General features: G+C 34.5%; 1 long non-coding RNA gene across 1 annotated transcript; it reads right to left on the reverse strand.

The window, feature by feature from the left end:
• Positions 1-8,602: 8,602 nt before the first annotated feature.
• Positions 8,603-10,074, reverse strand: LOC107767767 (uncharacterized). Its single transcript, XR_012694959.1, has 2 exons — positions 9,447-10,074; positions 8,603-9,253 (listed from the first exon to the last, which is right to left on the reverse strand). It is a non-coding gene; the product is annotated as an uncharacterized LOC107767767 (long non-coding RNA).
• Between the last annotated feature and the right edge of the window lie 7,604 nt (positions 10,075-17,678).

Consider the following 17,678-nt stretch of genomic DNA (forward strand, 5'->3'; position numbering starts at 1 on the left):
ATGCAAAGTGAATATGCTACCTTGAAAGAAATGGCAAAGAGTATGAAAGAGAAGTTTGATAAGTATTGGGGGGATCCACAAAAGATGAACAAAATGATTTTTATTTCATGTGTGTTGGATCCATGCCACAAGTTTCAATCTCTTTCATTTGCGCTTGCTGCTATGTTTGAAGAAATAATAGGTGTGAAAATACAAATGAGGTGAAGACATACATGGAATCTTTGTTCAATTTGTATGCAAAGAAGAATGGTGGTTCTGGTTCATGTCCATCTTCTCCATCTTCTGGTTCATGTCCATCTTCATCTTCTCCTGGTTTATGTCCATCTTCTTCAACTTCATCTACTTCTTCATCATCGCTTTCAAAATCCATGCTAGATTTAAAGAAGCATAAGGAGAGTGAAGGAATTGATTTTAAAACAGAGTTAGATAAATATTTGGGTGAAGATGTTGAGGAAGACTATGAAAATTTTAACATTCTGAGGTGGTGGAAGTTGAATTCACCCAGATTTCCCACTCTTGATGAGATGGCATGTGATGTGCTAGCCATTCTGATTTCTAGTGTTGCCTGAGAATCGGCCTTTAGTACCGGTGGATGCATTCTTGATCCATTTAGGAGTTCATTGACTCCTAGGTTGGTTCAATCTCTTGAGTGTGTCCAAGATTGGTTTCGGAATGAATCAACAACTCCAGTTAAAATTGAAGAAGATTTAGATAATCTTGAACAACTTGAAGCTGGTAAGACTATCTTATTTCTTCTATTACTTTACTTGTGTTTAATGTATACTTATTTTATGTTTATTTAGATTATTTTTAAACTAATTTCTTCTATTATTATCTTATTCTACAGACTTTATTAATGCCGGAAGAGAGCCTTGCATCATCGAACTGCAGAAATAAACAAAAGTCAGTCAGCTTTGAAAGAATAAGTTAGCCTTTCTGTTTATGTGTTGTTCTGCTTTTATATTGATTGTCTTCGAAAAATTGAGGAAAGAAATTCTTACCTCTTTGAAGCCCTAGCAAGATCCTTGTGAAATCTTCAAACCTTGAACAAGAATTGATGGATAAATGACTAAGTCTTCACTTTCTCTCTCTAAAATACTCTCACCTCTCTAAAATATCAGATTTTGGCTAAAAATGAGCTTCAAGGGCTATAAATCGAAGTTGGGTCCGTTAAAAAATTAGAAAGAATGGAAGCTCCGACGCAGTTAAGCGGTCGCATATGCGATCGCATAACAGGTATGTGATCTGCATACCGGCCACATAATTTGGCCTCCAAAGGTGGGCATTACTGACCCGGTTTGCGGTCATTATGCGGCCCGCATACTTGTTCTGCGGTCGCATAATGCACCGCAAAACAGGTTTGCGGTCACATAGTGCACCGCAGATTTTTCTCAAATCTTGCCCCTTTCCTGATCCACTTTACGACCATTATGCGGTCCGCATAGTGATTTTATGACCACATAGTGGTCGCAGAAATGACCTTTTTCCGACAAAATTTTCCTTTAAACATAGGTGCATTGTTCAACCCAAAAAGTCCGAGCCGCGGCGAGTTGCTCGCCGCGAGAAATTTCTATAATCTTTGTACTAATTGATCTACCTCGGCACCACCAAACCTTAATTTCCTTAGCAAAATTTCTCCGGGGTCATTACACATAAGTTAACATCCTGTCAACCTTTTTAACTTAAATTCTAAACCTTGGAACTAAGCGCTCTAAATCATTTCAAAACCTCACCGAACCCAAACCAATTACCCCAGCAAGCCAAATAACAACTATAATTCATAATTTGAGCAGTAAATGGGAGAACGAGATTGCAATAGTCAAAACGGTCGGACGGGTCGTTACATTCTCCCCCTCTTAAATAAATGTTCGTCCTCGAACGGGCATAGAATCATACCTGGAGTCTCAACTAGATGTGGATATTTGCTCCGCATCTCCTGCTCAATCTCCCAATTAGCTTCTCTGACTGGCTGGCCTCTCCACTGCACCTTCATCGAAGCTATGTTCGTGGACCTCAGTTTTCGAACCTGATGGTCTAAAATAGTTACCGGCTCCACATCATAAGTCAAATTACCGTCCAGCTGCACTGTACTGAAATCCAGAATATGAGACGGATCCCCGACATACTTTCGGAACATGGATACATGGAACACTGGATGAACACTTGATATACTAGGTGGCAAAGTAAGTTCATAAGCCACATCTCCAATTTTTTTAAGTATTTCAAAAGGCCCAATATATCGAGGGTTCAACTTGCCCTTCCTCCCGAACCTCAACACACCCTTCATGGGTGAAATCTTGAGCAGAACCTTCTCCCCAACCATGTGAACAACATCACGAACCTTCCTGTCGGCATAACTCTTCTGTCTAGACTGTGTTGTGCGAAGCCTTTCCTGAATTACTTTAACCTTCTCTAAAGCATCCTGAACCAAGTCAGTACCCAATAGTCTAACCTCACCCGGCTCAAACAAATCCACCGGAGACCGACACCGTCTCCCATATAAAGCTTCATACGGAGCTATCTGAATGCTTAACTGGTAGCTATTATTGTAAGCAAACTCCGCGAGTGGCAGAAATTGATCCCAAGAACCCCCAAAATCAATGACACAAGCGCGTAGCATATCCTCCAATATCTGAATAGTGCGCTCGTACTGTCTGTCCGTTTGAGGGTGAAATGTTGTACTCAATTGAACCTGTGTGCCCAATTCTCGTTGCACTGCCCTCCAAAACTGTGAGGTAAACTGCGTACCCTGATCTGAAATAATAGAGACTGGCACGTCGTGTAGGCGAACAATTTCGTGAATATAAATCCCAGCCAACCGCTCCAAAGAATAATTAGTACCAACTAGAATAAAATGTGCAGATTTGGTTAGCCGGTCTATAATCATCCAAATAGCATCAAACTTTCTCAAGGTCCGTGGGAGCCCAACTTCGAAGTCCACGGTAATACGCTCCCATTTCCACTCCGGAATTTCAAGTCTCTGTAGTAATCCACCCGGTCTCTGATGCTCGTACTTTACCTGTTGACAATTTAAACACCGAGATACAAACCCAACTATATCTTTCTTCATCCGCCTCCACCAATAGTGTTGTCTCAAATCCTGATACATCTTCGCGGCGCCTGGATGAATAGAGTACCGTGAACTGTGATCTTCCTGGAGAATCAGCTCGCACAAACCATCTACATTAGGCACGCATAGCCTGCCCTGCATCCGTAATACACCATCATCTCCAATAGTGACTTCCTTGGCATCACCGTGCTGAACTGTGTCCTTAAGGACAAGCAGATGTGAATCATCATACTGGCGCTCTCTGATGCGATCATATAAAGAAGACCGAGAAACTACACAGGCCAAAACTCGATACGGCTCGGAAACATCCAATCTAACAAACTGATTAGCCAAGGCCTGAACATCCAAGGCTAAAGGCCTCTCTGCTACCGGTAAGTATGCTAAACTGCCCAAACTCTCCGCCTTACAACTCAAGGCATCGGCCACCACATTGGCCTTTCCGGGATAATAGAGAATGGTGATATCATAATCCTTAAGCAACTCTAACCATCTTCGCTGCTGCAAATTAAGATCCTTCTATTTAAACAAATGTTGTAGACTCCGATGATCTGTATATACCTCACACTGGATACCGTACAAATAATGCCGCCAGATTTTTAAGGCATGAACAATAGCTGCTAACTCAAGATCGTGGACTGGATAATTCTTCTCATGTACCTTGAATTGTCTGGACACATAGGCAATCACCCTACCGTCTTGCATAAGTATTGCGCCGAGACCAATACGCGACGCGTCACAATATACAGTATACAACCCTGAACCTGTAGGCAACACCAATATTGGGGATGTAGTCAAAGCTGTCTTGAGCTTCTGAAAGCTTTCTTCACACTCATCCGACCACCTGAACGGAGCACCTTTCTGGGTCAATTTAGTCATAGACGATGCAATAGACAAGAATCCTTCCACGAAGTGACGATAATAACCGGCCAAGCCGAGAAAACTCTGAATCTCAGTAACTGAAGATGGCCTAGGCCAACTCTGAACTGCCTCTATTTTCTTCGGATCCACCTTAATCCCTTCACTGGACACTATGTGTCCCAAGAATGCTACCGAACTAAGCCAGAACTCACACTTAGAGAATTTGGCATAAAGTTTCTCCTCTCTCAGCCTCTGTAGTACAATACTCAAATGTCGTGCATGCTCCTCCTGGCTACGCGAGTACACCAGGATATCATCAATAAATACTACGACAAATGAGTCAAGATATGATTGGAATACACTGTTCATCAAGTGCATGAATGTTGCTGGGGCATTGGTTAGCCCAAAAGACATCACAAGAAATTCATAGTGTCCATAACGAGTTCCGAATGCCGTCTTTTGAATATCCGAATCTCGAATTTTCAACTGGTGATACCCAGATCTCAAATCAATTTTGGAGAACACCCTCGCTCCCTGAAGCTGGTCAAATAAGTCATTAATACGTGGCAAAGGATATTTATTCTTGATTGTCACTTTGTTCAACTGCCTATAATCAATGCACATCTGTATAGTACCATCTTTCTTTTTCACAAATAGAACCGGTGCACCCCAAGGTGACACACTAGGACTAATAAACCCCTTTTCAAGGAGTTTCTGAAGTTGCTCTTTCAATTCTTTTAACTCAGATGGTGCCATACGATACGGAGGAATAGAAATAGGTTGAGTGCCCTGCACCAAGTCAATACCGAAATCAATATCCCTGTCGGGTGGCATACCCGGCAGGTCTGTAGGAAATACATCAGGAAAATCTCTCACTACCGGTACTGAATCAATAATAGGAGTATCTGCATCAACATCTCTCACGAAAGCCAAGTATGACAAACACCCCTTCCCAACCATACGTTGGGCTTTCAAATAAGAAATTACCTTGCTAGAAACAAAATCTAGAGAACCTCTCCACTCAACCTTTGGCAACCCCAGCATGGTCAACGTCACGATTTTTGCGTGACAGTCCAGAATAGCATGACATGGAGACAACCAATCCATACCCAGGATTATATCGAAATCAACCATACCGAGTAATAAAAGATCAACCCTAGTCTCTAGTTCCCCAATAGTTACCACACACGACCGATCCACACGGTCCACAGTAATAATATCACCCACCGGTGTAGATACACTAACATGTGAAACTAAAGACTCACAGGGCATATCCAGATAATGAGCAAAATATGATGATACATATGAATAAGTAGAATCAGGGTCAAATAATATAGAAGTCTCCCTGTAGCACACTGAAACAATACATGTGATCACTACATATGAAGTAACAACATTTGGCCTGGCAGGAAAAGTATAGAATCGGGCCTGACCGCCACCTGATCGGCCTCCTCCTCTTGGGAGACCCCATACTATTATAGAACTGTAAAACTCCAATAAAAAATATTTAGCATCGATAAAATATGAGTGAAATCAATCCAAGAAAGGACAATGAATGACAATAAAGAGCATGTCACATTTTTAAACTTTTAAACTCTTTTATTATAAAAGTAGCGTAACTTCATTCTCTACATGATTGAAATTAAATATTATTTTCCTTACTTTCCAGAAAAGTAAAAAACCAATTGATAAATTACATGATTGTAACTAGCATAAAGGTTTTATACTCTGTTTTATATCAATGGAAAGAGTGCGCTATTAATTCTGTTAAAAAAGATCGATTGTCAAAAATTTACAATTAATATTAAAATCTTCATTATTTCCTTATATTCATTACTTGCCTTTTAAAATTAATAAGAAATTAATTATCTTGTTATATAATAACATTATAAATGTAGCATCTATGAAGAGATGTTAGGTGAATACGACAACATAAGATGTTTATATTTGATATAATAAATTAATAATAATTACAAATACTATATAACTAATCCAACTAAATTCATCATCTTTGCATGTTTCAAAACATATTGAGTTTAACTATTGTGTCAGTGTAAATTAATTTTTATTATTTAAATATATATGGCATTTATTTTAACTGTAATTGCTAATTTTCAACAACTTTTTCTTCTTGTATACGTTTAATGTACACGTGCAACGCACGTACACTAACGCTAGTCATATAGAATAGTAGTAAACTTGAATAAACATCAAACAAAGACTACAACACACCATCAAATCTGACAAGTATTAATCAAATTTTGATTCTTCATTTAAAATTGGTAGACAAGAAAATTAAACAACTCCTAAACTATGCAGAGTTTAAGAAAAGAATAAACACTAGAAACGCTTCTTCGACTTGGCTTTTTCGATCTCTTCACGTAATTCTTTTTTCATATCTATTTTTTCTTGTTAGATTTGTTGTTCATCAAATTCTTCACCCATCAGCATTGAAATTTCTCTTTCTGTTTCCAGATCGAAACTCTCTTTTATGTTTTTTCTTTGGCTTTGTAACTTCAACTTGGCTTTTTTTAACTCTTCACATAATTCCTTACTTAAAATGCATAACCTTAAAAGATTCAAGTAGAAGCCATTTAAAGTTATTGTTCTTCTTCTTTGTTTTTAAAAAAAATGTGGTTCCCTTAACGTCCGCATACAACATATTGAATTTCAGATGTATTAAGGAGAACATCACTCTAGCTTCATATAACTAAGCCACATGAGTTGCAGGACAACCATGCAGCTCATAGGATGAATCCTCCTCACACGCTAAATTTTCCCTCTTCACTAATATGTAATACTTCAAAAAAACCAAACAGATGCATACTATCTAAAGTTGTTCTCCTAATGGTCATGCACAAGAAAAGAAACTGCATATGTATTAAGGAGAACGCCATTCTTGCTTCATTTCGCAACATCACATGAGTAGAAGGATAACAATGCAACTCTTAAGATGAAGCTCATCTCTCCATTTTCCAACTTGACTAAAATGAATAACCTCGAGAGATCCAAATTGATGCTTATCATTAAAAGTTAGCAATATTCCCATTCGCTCCAAACGCATAAGAAGGCTATCCCAAAACCACCCACCTATCCACCTCTTTCATTTTAAACAATGTCCAATATTAGAAAGGAATACTTAAGGAATTAACTAGTAAGTTTGGCTCCATACTAAAGGAATCAACTACTAACTTTGGCTCCCAAAGATTTTTACGGAGAATATGTTTCAACATGAAATATTAATACTAAATAAGTGGCCATTGACAATCAATCCTATAAGGGGAAAGATGGATATAGGAGAAGAAAAAAAAAGAGGTGAAAGTTGTATAACGTTATACAACTTTCACCTCATAGTTCAAAAGAAGTTTAGTTCAGGCTCATCTAGTTGTCACACTCTTCTTTCAGGATACTGGTAGTCTCGGAGCTAGCTTGTGTGCTTCTTGACTATTCTACCGAATACATGCACAAGTACGATAACACTTATTTCCTCTATCTTTTTGCTTTCCGTATATGAAAGTGCGGAGTAGGTACCAACACAACAACAAAGGTCTTAATTATGCGAATATAACATCGATTCTAATCATCGAAGATATCATTATTATTTTTTGTTATTCTTCAGAAACAATAATGTGAAGCACGCACCTTAACGAGTACATTAAGTGTTGAATTTACACCAACTGGTATACATAACCCACGCAAATAACATGAATAAGAAGCTTAAAGAAAATATTGGAACAAACTCTGCAAGTATAAAACTTTCAGGGGTTTTTTCATCAAATGCTAAAAGATAGAAGGACTCAATTTTTGCACTGCAATTTTATTCACGGTGAAGTACGAAGATGAGGTTTTCCAAATATCATAAATAACTTGCAGAATTATTCTCTTTTCTTCATTTCTTTTTAAACAATTTAAGTGTATTTTGAATACTTCCTGTCCATTTCGTTTGAGAGGTTTGAATATTCACCAAATCCATAAATAAGGTCACGGTATCAATTTATTTTGAGAATCATTAAAATTTAGTCTAATTTTAAAGAGATCTTAATTTTCACACGCAAGAAATCTAAAAGTAAAATACAAAATATCTTTGATCAACCATTTTCTTCTCAGCAAAAGCGTAGAAGGTCGGTTATATTGAACCATTTCTTTAAAGGTGACACCTCGAAGTTGTCATATTTACCAAATATTATTCAGATGTCCTAAACGGTAATTCAGTTGAATTTTTAACCTTTGTCATTTTACAAACTTAAACATGATTATAGAGTCACACATTTTCAGAAACAAAAAGATCACCCGCCTGAACGATTGCTGCTCTTAGTACGCAATTCAAAGAATGTCAGCTCCCCATTGTTTTGATCAAAATCTCCTCAAAAATACTCCAAAAATAAATAAATATAGTATTGTATGTGAAATACAATTGAGAACAATAATGCATTGGTTCTTATGTGAAATACAATTGACAACAATAATGCATTGGTTCTTAAAGCTACGAAAGAATCTTATAGACCAAACCAGATAAGTAATCATGTTAACGGAAGAATGTTGCACTAATCCAACATACGCCTTGTTAAAGTGGGCTCAATCATGAATCAACCACTTCAGCATTAGCTCTATTTGACTTATAATAATATGATTATTTGACTTATAATGATATAGAATAGCAGTAAACTTGAATACACATCAAACAAATACTACAACACACCATCAAATCTGACAAGTATTAATCAAATTTTGATTCATCATTTAAAATTGGTAGATAAGAAAATTAAACAACTCCTAAACTATACAGAGTTTAAGAAAAGAATAAACACTAGAAACGCTTCTTCGACTTGGCTTTTTCGATCTCTTTTATGTTTTTTCTTTGGCCTTGTAACTTCAACTTGGCTTTGTTTAACTCTTCACACAATTCCTTTTCCCATGTCTGTTTTTTCTTGTTGATTTGTTGTTTATCAAATTCTTCACCCATCGGCAGTGAAATTTCTCTTTCTGTTTCTAGATCCAAAGTCCTTTTTATGTTTTCTCTTTGGCCTTGTAACATCAACTTGGCTTGTTTAATTTCTTCACACAATTCTCTTTTCCATATTTCCTTTTTCTTGAAATTACTCTGCTGGGAGCAAGCCATTGGAGAATGAAAACTTTGAGCAGAGAAAAATATATAGAGAGAGAATGAGAGAACTGAGGAGGAACTTTGGGAAGAGAAAAAAAAAATATAGGCAGAGAAAGAGAAATATACTGTATAGAGAATGAGAGAGTAGTAATACTGAGGAGCAACTTTGGGCAAAAATATATATAGACAATGCTTTCCCTGGTTGACATGCTTTCCTATTCCTATCATTATAGGAAAGGAAATTAGTTAAGCAATATTTTTGCACTGCAATATTTTTGAATTTACACAAACTGGTATACATAACCCACGCAAACAACATGAATAACAAGCTTAAAGAAAATATTGGAACAAACTCTGCAAGTATAAAACTTTCAGGGGGGGTTTCATCAAATGCTAAAAGATAGAAGGACTCACATGCAAATATCACTTGGCAACCATCCTACCAATGAAATCCTCATACCGGATCTTCCCATCGGATCCAACAACAACCTCTCGGATCCACTCATCAAATTCCGCAGGCTCAAGCTTCTCACCAATACTCGTTAAAATATGCTTTAGATCAGAAACGACGACGAAACCAGTGTCGTCTTTATCAAGGACCTTGAACGCGTCGCGCAATTGGCGATCAAATGGCTCCGGTTTGAGGTGTTTTGACATGAGGTCTAAAATTCGGTTGAAATCGAACGACGAGGTGAGTTTTTCCTCGGCGATTATTGATTTGAGTTGGGCTTGGGTCGGGTTACCACCGAGTGATCTCATTAGGATCCCTAGCTCCGATGGAGCAATTTTGCCGTCGTCGCTGGTGTCAAAGAGAGTGAATGCCTCCCTCATGGAGGATATTTGATCGTTGCTCAGATCTTTCACCATTGCTATTTGCCTTCTCTGACTCTCTTTGCTTTTCTCCTATGTATAAAACTTGAGGGGCGTTTCACTTGTTTTTGAAAGTTTATATCCATGTTTCTAGGCTCGGATCTCTATATGCATTGACATTGAGAGTAATAAAATATATACTGTATCTTCTATTATATCAAAACTAGTGTTAACCGTGTACGAATAATTTGACAGAATATTAATTATATAAAATTATAATTTAATATTTTATCATGTTATTTTAATAAATATTAGTTGTTAATTTATTATGTAATTTAGTGTACAGAAATATAATAAAATCTATACAAAATCAAAGAATATACATTATATAGTAATCAAATACTAATTGTTTGTTCCTTTTTTATTCTTTGTTATTATTAAATTTGTAAGTACTTAGTATTATACATTTACTAATATGACTTTTTATTAATTTGTCAATTGGCTTAATATTTTGATGCCACTTGGCTTAAGGACAGGACTTTTTCCTCTCCTTTTAATAATATATAGATATATAAATTTGAATGGACAGTTTTTTTTTTCGTTTTTTATTATAAAATATTTTATTTTATTATTTTATAGATATTTAAATTTAAAAATAATAACCAATAACTAATTATTAACTAAATAACTAATTATTAACTACTTATGCCATATGGCTTTTTTCTATGATGCCACTTGGCTTAAGGAAAGGGCTTTTTTCTCTCCTTTTAATAATACAAGTGTTAGAACCCGCGCGATGCGCGGATAATTTAACAGAATATTAATTTTATAAAGTTATGATCTAAATATATTAAATTATTTTAATAAATATTAGTTATTATTTTATTATTTCATGTAGTGTACAGAGATATTAAAAAATCTATACAAAACAAAAGAATACACATTAAATAGTAATTGAATAAATTATTTGTTCCTTATTATTCTTTATTATTATTAAATTAGCAAGTACTTAGTACTATATATTTACTAATATGACTTTTTATTAACTTGTCAATTATTTTTATATTTTGAAATTAATTCTCTTTTATTATAATATAGATATATATATTTATTACTCTAAAAATATATTTTTTTAAAACTTATATTATACTGTTCAAAATTATTCAATTGTCTAAATTTATCAATAATTTTATTGAGTGTTATTTATTATTTATTTATTATTTATTAATTAAGTCTATAAATATCATAAAATTTTCTTCATTCCCATCTTTTCGTACATTCTTTTCTACTGTAATATTTGATTAGTTTTCTTATTTTGGAATTTACTGAAATTTTAAATACTGTAATATTTTTACTAAATTATAATTTTAAATTCATAAAAAGTATAAAGATATAAGCCTTTTTATTATTTTTATAAAACAAACTACCAATATGTATAATTATTTTTAATTCAATTTAAATTTTTAACTAATTATATATATATATATATATATATATATATATATATATATATATATATATATATATATATATATATAGAGAGAGAGAGAGAGAGAGAGAGAGAGAGAGAGAGAGAGAGAGAGAGAGACTATATTAGGAAAAAACTACTACCCAATTTGAATTGAAAGTTTTTTTTTATTTCTTTCTTTTCGTTTTAATTATTTTAAAACTCCAAGTTAAAACTATACCCTAATTTGAATTGGTATTTTTTTTAATAAAATATTCTATAACTCCAACTTGAAACTACTCCCCAATTTGAATGGGTAGATTTTTTTTGTTTTTCTTATTGTATCTAATTATAATATTTTTTTAATACAAATAGAGTAACCAATTAATTTAAAATTTAAAAATTCAAAATATTTTTTAGTTAGAAATGTAGTTTATTTTATCTTAAAACTCCAAACTAAAACTACTTCCCAATTTGAATTGGCAATTTTATTTTATTTTTAATTTCGTTTTTTATTGTAAAATAATTTTGAAATCCCAACTTGAAACTACTCCCTAATTTGGATGGGTAGTTTTTTTAATATATATATATATATATATATATATATATATATATATATATATATATATATTCCTCTTTTTTCCATTTTTTTTTTTATTTTAAAATAATTTTAAAACTCCAACTTGAAACTACTCCCCAATTTGAATGGGTATTTGATTTTTATATCTTTATTTTTTTATTATAGCTAATTATAAGATATCTATATTTATATCATTCAAATAGAATAACCAATTAATTCAAAATTTAAAATTCAAAAGGTTATTTTAGTTAGAAAAGAAGTTTATTTTGTCTTAAAAATCCAACTTGAAACTAATTCTCAATTTGAATTGGTAATTTTTATTTTTTTATTTAAAAATAATTTTAAAACTCCAACTTTGTTGGAGCTTTCTCCTAAAAATCTACACTTGTCGTCTTATGGTTATACCACTTGGCATCATTTAATTATTTACTTCTTTTTTATATATATAATATAAAATATTTATTTATATAGAGTACTATATTAGGAAGAAACTACTCCACAAATTGAATTGAAAGTTTTTTATTTCTTTATTTTTGTTTTTTTATTTTAAAATAATTTTAAAACTCCAACTTGAAACTACTCCCCAATTTGAATTGAAAGTTTTTTTATTTTTTATTTTTAAATATTTTTAAAACTCCAACTTGAAACTGCTCCCCAATGTGAATGGGTAGGTTTTTTATTATATATTTTCGTTTTTTATTATAGCTAATTTATTTTTTCTTATTTTTGTTTTTTTATTTTAAAATAATTTTAAAACTTCAACTTGAAACTACTCCCCAATTTGAATGGGAATTTTTTTAATATATATATTTTTATTTTTTTTTATTATAGCTAATTATAAGATATGCATATTTATTAAGTCAAATAGAGTAACCAACCAATTAATTCAAAATTTAAAATTCAAAAGGTTTTTTAGTTAGAAAGGTAGTTTGTTTTGTTCTAATGCCACTTGGCTTTTTGTGGTTATGCCATTTGTCTTAATATTGTGCTTTTTTCTCTCCTTTTATTATATATATAGATATATAGAATATAGATATAGATTTTTATTTTCGTTTTTTATTTTAAAATATTTTTAAAACTCCAACTTGAAACTGTTCTCCAATGTGAATGTGTAGGTTTTTTATTATATATTTTCATTTTTTATTATAGCTAATTTTATTTTTTATTTTAAAATAATTTTAAAAGTTCAACTTGAAACTACTCCCCAATTTAAAATGGATTTTTTTTTAATATATATATTTTTTTATTTTTTTATTATAGATAATTATAATATATGCATATTTATTAATTCAAATAGAGTAACAACCAATTAATTCAAAATTTAAAATTCAAAAGGTTTTTTAGTTAGAAAGGTAGTTTGTTTTGTCCTAATGCCACTTGGCTTTTTGTGGTTATGCCACTTGTCTTAATATTATGCTTTTGCCTCTTCTTTTATTATATATATAGTCTGCTCCTCTCATATATATATATATATATATATATATATATATATATATATATATATATATATATATATATATATATATATATATATATATGAGAGGAGCAGACAAAAATATTAAATAAAATAATATGCTAATAAAAATTTCTATTAACAATGTGGTAATACTAAACATTGGATAATATAATAAAGAAAAATACATAACAAAAAAGTTATTTCATGACTATATAAGTATTCTTTAATTTAATAGAGATTTTATTATTAGATATATAGTATTGACAAATAAAATGACAATTGAAATTTATTAAAGCAATACGATCTAATGTTCAAACAAACCCGATCACAATTGAAATAAATTAATATTTTTAAATATTGACCGCGCATCACGCGGGTACGACTACTAGTACTACATAATAGGAACTCCATGCCATCTCCATTTATAAGTAGCTTATTACAAAAATTAGTCAATTCATAATATATTTTTAATATTAGTCAATTAGCTATTTGTTGCTAAAACAAAGGTCAAATTTTTGCTTTCTTTTAAATGTGTGTTATTAGAATATATTGGGTACATCTTTAGGAGATTGAATCTCAACTTTGGAATGATTTGGCGGAGTTTTGAGGTAGTTTGAATTGAAATTTCGAAGTAGAAGATGAAACATGAAAAAATAATTTTTGTATTTGTATCATTTGTGTATCACATATATATCATATTTGTATCAAATGTGTATCACATGTATATCCATATACACATGTGTGTGTGATACATGCGTGGCACATATTTGATACATGTGTCGCGAAAGAATTTTTTGAACTCGATTTTAACTACGAATTCTGATACCAAATCAGTCCTAATCACCTCAAATCTCCCTCAAAATTTATATATTGACTCATCTATATGTTTTCAATGAATTCCAACCATACCTATTAAAAAAGGTCCCCTTTTGCTTAAATTTTTGGAATCTTCTATATATATATTTTTGTATTGTATCACCTTGTTTGTTACCTCATCCATGAAATTTTCTTTCAATCTTGCATTTAATGTTGCTGATGGAGATTTTTTTTTGTGTGTTTCTTGGAGAGAAAAAATCTTGTTTATTTGGGTTTTCAATATTTATATGTGCTTGGATAGTTTTGGCAAGTCTATGATTAATTGCTAGAGGTTGGTAAGTGTAACGACCCGATCGGTCATTTTGACTATTGCAATCTCGTTCCCCCATTTACTGCTCAAATTGTGAATTACAGTTGTTATTTGGCTTGCCGGGGTAATTGGTTTGGGCGGTGAGGTTTTGAAATGATTTAGAGCGCTTAGATCTAAGGTTTAGAATTTAAGTTGAAAAGGTTGACCGGATGTTAACTTTTGTGTAACGACCCCAGAGAAATTTTGCTAAGGAAATTAAGGTTTGGTGGTGCCGAGGTAGATCAATTAGTACAAGCTCGCCGCGGCTCGAACTTTTTGGGTTTAACAATGTACCGATGTGTAAAGAAAAATTTTATCGGAAAAAGGTCACTTATGCGACCACTATGCGGTCGCAGAATCACTATGCGGACCGCATAATGGTCGCAAAGTGGATCAGGAGAGGGGCAAGATTTGAGAAAAATCTGCGGTGCACAATGCGACTGCAGACCTATTTTGCGGTGCATTATGTGACCGCAGAACAAGTATGCGGACCGCATAATGACCGCACACCGGGTCAGTAACGTTCAGCTTTGGAGGCCAAATTATGCCGCTGGTATGCGGACCGCATACCTGTTATGCGATCGCATATGCGGCCGCATAACTGCGTCGGAGCTTCCATTCTTTCTAATTTTTGACCCGACCCAACTTCGATTTATAGCCCTTGAAGCTCATTTTTAGCCAAAATCTAATATTTTAGAGAGAGGTGAGAGCATTTTAAAGAGAGAAAGTGAAGACTTAGTCATTTATCCATCAATTCTTGTTCAAGGTTTGAAGATTTCACAAGGATCTTGCTAGGGTTTCAAAGAGGCAAGAATTTCTTTCCTCAATTCTTCAATTTTGGGTTTGGAGTAAAGATGGATGATTAATAGTATGATTCATGGGTATAAGAGTATTATGTATACATACCAATAAGGTTGTGGAAGGATTGTTAAGTTCAAATGGGTAAGGATTGGGTTGAAAATGGTAGAAATCTTCATAGACTTTAATTGAAGATTTGAGGGCCGAGTTGATGTTGGATTTTGGTGAAATTTATATGGTTGGACTCGTGGTTGGATGTGCGTTCATATTCTATAACTTCGGGCGTGCACCGAGGGGATTGTGACTTGGTCCGTCCCGGGAAACTATAAAGTTGAATAATTTATTGTTAGCTATATGATCTCTATATGTTGAAGAAATTTGACTATAAATCATATTAGAAATCATGCTTAGGCTATGTTATAGTACTGTTAAGACCCGTAGAGGTTGTGTACTTGTTGAATTATTTGCTAATTATTGTCTTGTACTCAATCATGATTTTTCTTGCGTATTATACCTCAGTCTTTCTGGATATTTGTTGATATACTATATTATCTTTGTTTGGGATGATCTTTGTGATTTCTGAGAGCTCGAGGGACTTGAGAGGTTGAGGACTGAGTAAGGCCGAGGGCCTATCGGTGAGGTAAGGATATTCTGGCACGTGAGTTGTCCGTGCAGGATATTATAGCATGTGAGTTGTCCGTGCAACACGTGAGTTGTCCGTGCAGCACGTGAGTTGTCCGTACAGCACGTGAGTTGTCCATGCAGATTATGGCGCTTGGGATGTAGGAGCCCCTCCGGAGTCTGTACACACCTCCAATGAGCGCGGGTACCCATTGAGTGTGAGTGATGAAGGCTGAGAGCCGAGTGGTTGAGTTGTTGCGATAAGTTGAGTGATTGTTACATGAGAGGTTGTACTTGCTTTACATTTGTTATTGCACTTGGTTGCTATCTGTCATTGTTGTAAAATCTATGAAAGAATTTATATCCGGATTACTTGAAATTGAACTGTATAAAAATGATTTGACTTAAACTGCCGGATTTGTAAGTATGTATATTCTTTGCTAGAACTACTGAAAGTGAACTATGACTGTATAGCTCGTCATTATCTTCAATTCCTTAGTTATTATTGTTACTTGCCGAGTTGGTTGTACTCATACTACACCCTGCACTTCGTGTGCAGATCCAGGTGTTCCTGAATATAGTGGGTGTTGATCATTTTGCGCAGTTGATTTTCAGGAGATTTTGAGTTAGCTGCCGTGTTCCGCAGACCTTGTCTCTCCTTCTCTATCTCCTTGTTTACTGTGTTTGGTCTCAGACTATTATAGACCGTATTTTCTAGACTTATACTCATATTAGATGCTCATGTACTCTGGGACACCAGGTTTTGGGAGTGTTGTATCGAAAATTGCTAGATTTTTAGTATTGTATTAAACGTTACATTGTTTTTATTTAAAGGAAATTGTGGGTTATTAATGTTGTCGGCTTGCCTAGTACTGAGATAGGCGCCATCACGACAGGTTAAGATTTTGGGTCGTGACAAGTTGGTATCAGATCCTAGGTTACATAGGTCTCACGAGTCATGAGCGGGTTTAGTAGAGCCTTGCGGATCGGTACGGAGGCGTCTGTACTTATCTTCGAGAGGCTGCAGAAATCGTAGGAAAACTTCACTTTCTTGTATTCCGTCTTACGAAATTGTTGATTCTTGAAACTAAATTTATGTTATTCTATTCTCTCACAGATGGTGAGAATATTTACTACCAGTTCGGACGGTCAGCCACCAGTTAGGGTCGCGAGAGGCTGGGGCCGTGGTAGAGACTGGGGCCGTGGTAGAGGCTGGGGTCGAGATAGAGGTCAAGGTATAGCTCGTACCACAGTTGGAACAACAACTGTAGTACCACCAGTTGCTCCAGCTCAGGAGCAGATTCCAGATATAGGTGAGCCGACAGGATCAGCTCAGGCACCAGCTGTGCCCACTGAGATTCCAGGCCTTCAGGAGACTTTGGCCCAGATATTGGCAGCTTGCACTGGTCTGGCTCAGGTGGTTTCGGCTCAGGCCACACCTGCCGCTTCTCAGGCCGGGAGAGGTACTCATACCCCCGTTACTCGTACTCCAAACCAGGTAGTACAAGGACTTCAGATATCGGGGGCACTACCATCCCAGCCCAGCCGGTTGCAGCTGCTCAGTCCCCGGTAGTTCCTGTTATGGCAAATGATGAGCAGAGAAGACTTGAGAGATTTGAGAGGCTTCGACCTCCATCTTTTAGCGGTGCTGAGTCAGAGGATGCCCAGGGTTTTCTAGATAAGTGTCAGCGGATGCTTCAAAAAGCGGGTATTCTGGAGACCAGTGGGGTCTCATTCACTACTTTTCAGTTTTCTAGGGCTGCCTTCAG

The sequence above is a fragment of the Nicotiana tabacum genome, chromosome 9 (assembly GCF_000715075.1).
Source record: "Nicotiana tabacum cultivar K326 chromosome 9, ASM71507v2, whole genome shotgun sequence".
Taxonomy (NCBI): Eukaryota; Viridiplantae; Streptophyta; class Magnoliopsida; order Solanales; family Solanaceae; genus Nicotiana; species Nicotiana tabacum.